Source organism: Mastomys coucha, unplaced genomic scaffold, assembly GCF_008632895.1.
Source record: "Mastomys coucha isolate ucsf_1 unplaced genomic scaffold, UCSF_Mcou_1 pScaffold9, whole genome shotgun sequence".
In the NCBI taxonomy this organism is placed as follows: Eukaryota; Metazoa; Chordata; class Mammalia; order Rodentia; family Muridae; genus Mastomys; species Mastomys coucha.
In genome coordinates this window covers 86,552,557-86,555,381 of record NW_022196915.1, presented here as the reverse complement: position 1 = coordinate 86,555,381, position 2,825 = coordinate 86,552,557, and the positions used below count along the sequence as shown (strand labels likewise).

The 2,825-nt window shown below is 38.1% G+C and overlaps 1 non-coding gene across 1 annotated transcript; it reads right to left on the bottom strand.

The window, feature by feature from the left end:
- Positions 1 to 1,086: 1,086 nt before the first annotated feature.
- LOC116085490 lies at positions 1,087 to 1,216 on the bottom strand. Its single transcript, XR_004116594.1, has one exon. It is a non-coding gene; the product is annotated as a small nucleolar RNA SNORA61 (small nucleolar RNA).
- Between the last annotated feature and the right edge of the window lie 1,609 nt (positions 1,217 to 2,825).

Genomic DNA, 2,825 nt, shown 5'->3' with positions numbered 1-2,825 from the left:
TGAACCTTTCTACTTGGTCCAAGTAGAAAAATTAACCCAATATTAGAACCTGTTATAACTATAACAAGATTCCCTAATCATATTTGCATAAAAGGTTTTTAAACAAGGGTCTTCTGTAAAGTAGGTTGGTCTCAAGCTTGCTGTGTAGCCAAGGAGGGCCTTCTTGGCCTTTGGTCTTCTTACCTGCCCTTCCCAAGTACTGGGATTATAAGCATTTGTTAAGGCACCAGACTAAGTATAAATTGTAGTATGTATTAGTAGTAAGGACTGATGCACTTTGATGAAATTTAAACCATGTCCTGACAGTTCTTTGCAAATTGGTAGCATCTTAGTAAAGAAAAAGGAGGAAATAAGGGCTTTTTTCTGAATAAGCTTTTCTTTTCACTCTTCTATCATTGAGACAGAGGTTTTTTTAGTTTCCACTAACTACCCTGTCCCAGAAATGATACACTCTTGGGAGAATTCATGCTAGCTCATTAGCCTTTGGTCTGTAAATCTTTCCATTAGTCTTTCCTTATTCTCTCCTCTCTTTCTTATAATGGATATTACTAATGGCTTTTTAATGACCTGATAGTGAGACCAACAAAGGAGGGTCATGGACACATATGATTCCCATCCCTATAATACTGAGTCACTTAAGGTCAAAAATTTTATGGTAAGTTTATTTTTTGTTTTTTATTTTTGATAGAATTACATCATACATACTCACAACTTGAATGACTCAGTGAAACATGAAATAATCTTTGGATAAAAGTCGAGCATAGTTCTTGGTCCACTTGGCAGTGAATGAGGAAATTCCATACTGTCTAGACAGTAATTATCTTCCCCTTTGAACCTTTAAGCAGGAAAGCTTTATGTGGAAGCTGCATGAAGAAGCATTGAGTAAACTTTAATATGAGAATATATAGTGTATTAGTCTACGATCTCTAGATGAATAGAACTGATAGAACAAATCTCTCTTTTTCTCTCTCTATATGTATATATGGGATTATTACACACACACACACACACACACACACACACACACACACAAACACAAACACAAACATATATATGTATATGGGGTTATTATATTTTTTGGTGCACATCTGTTTGAATTTAGCCCTGTGATCTACACTAGACTACATAGCTATAAGGCCAGAGATAGTGTATTTTTTCCTCCTTTATAATCATCAAAATCAATATCAAGATCTGATAGAAAAGGGAGCATGAAGCTTCAGAGTGGCATTCATTGAAAAGGCTTACAGGCTGTAGTCTGCTAATCCAACATGGTCTGTCCCCTGACTTAAAGGCCAAGAATCTGGTAGTTGTTCAGTCCATGAGAGTGCATGTCTTAGGTAGTCTTTAGCCTATGTTGGACCCAAAGAAGTCGGTTTTAATACCATAGGAGTGCCTTAGAAATAGGATGGCTGAATTTGCCAGAGGAAAGTAAGGACAATTGGAGAAAGAACAAAACTTCCTTCTTACAGGTCATTTTATACTGGGGGACTCCAGCAAGTATGGTCTAGATTTAGGGTGTGTATATTGACCTAGATTTTGTGTGCATCATCTGACCTCAAATGATATATATTTATGATTGATCGTCTAATCTCAACTACAGACTTAGCATGGGTCTTCACACTTCTATGATCCAGTCAAGAAAAATCCATGTGCATCCAGTAGCTTGGGTTTTATAGTTAATCACAAATGTAGTCAAGTTGACAACTAAGATCAGGCATCAGAAATAATAGTAGAGACTTTGAAAACAAGGAATAAACTTGTAAAAATTTTGAGGTTGGCATGGAAAACAGTGGTGATCTGGGTGATGGAATGACAATAGGGAGTGTTAAAGAGAGCAATGCAACATAGTAACAATGGAAAACTATGGACCTCTGCCCAGATTTGGCCTAGTACCTGTTTATTTAAATAAAACTTTATTGGAACACAGCTGTGTTTTTGCCTATAAATAGTCTATGAAAGTTTTTAATTTTTTTATCCAAGAACAACAGAGTTTAGACATTGCAAGAGCTAGATATATTTATCTTTAGGTCATCGACAGATAGTATTTACAATCCCTGTAATAGGGCTTGGAGTAGGCAGAACGGACACCACGTCAGTCTGAAGGCAGGAAGAGCTGTTTCTATGCTTCTGTTGTAGAAATCCCAGCATAACTACTGCTGGCTTTTACCTCTTATGTCCATCTAATAGATCACTCTCCTCTCCATAGGCTTAGGGTCTACTACTTGTATATATGAATATAGTTTGGGGGCATAAAAATACCTTAGATGGACTGGAGAGAGAACTAGGTTGGTAAAGAGAACACACTGCTCTTTCAGAAGACCCAAGTTCCCAGCAGCCATACCAAGTACCTCACAAGTATCTATGGATCCAGCTTCAGGGGAATCTTACGTCTTATTCTGGGTTCTTCTCCCAGGCATAGTCTTCTCCTTCTGCCAGCTGTTTCTTCTCTCCCTGTAGTAAGGATCTTAACTACCCATACTTGTGAACAAGATGGAAATCGGTTTGAGAATACAGCTCCAATCTTCTCAAACATGGCTATGTCTTCTTCCAAGGTTAGAATTCCCATTTTCAGTATTATGTCTTCCTAATACACAGCCTAACTCTGTCTTCCCCAGAAGATGGACCCCCGTGGTGGGTTTCACACTAAATCCACCCATGTCCCCTCCTTGGGCTGCTTGCTATACCAGTTTATGTGAGTGCCACCACCTGCAGTTTAAATAATGGACAATTTCACTGGCTCAGCATAGCTGCTGGCTTTTATGTCATATTTCTTTCCTCCCTCCTATGAAGAAATGCCTATTTTTCCCTCCAGGTTATTACAAATC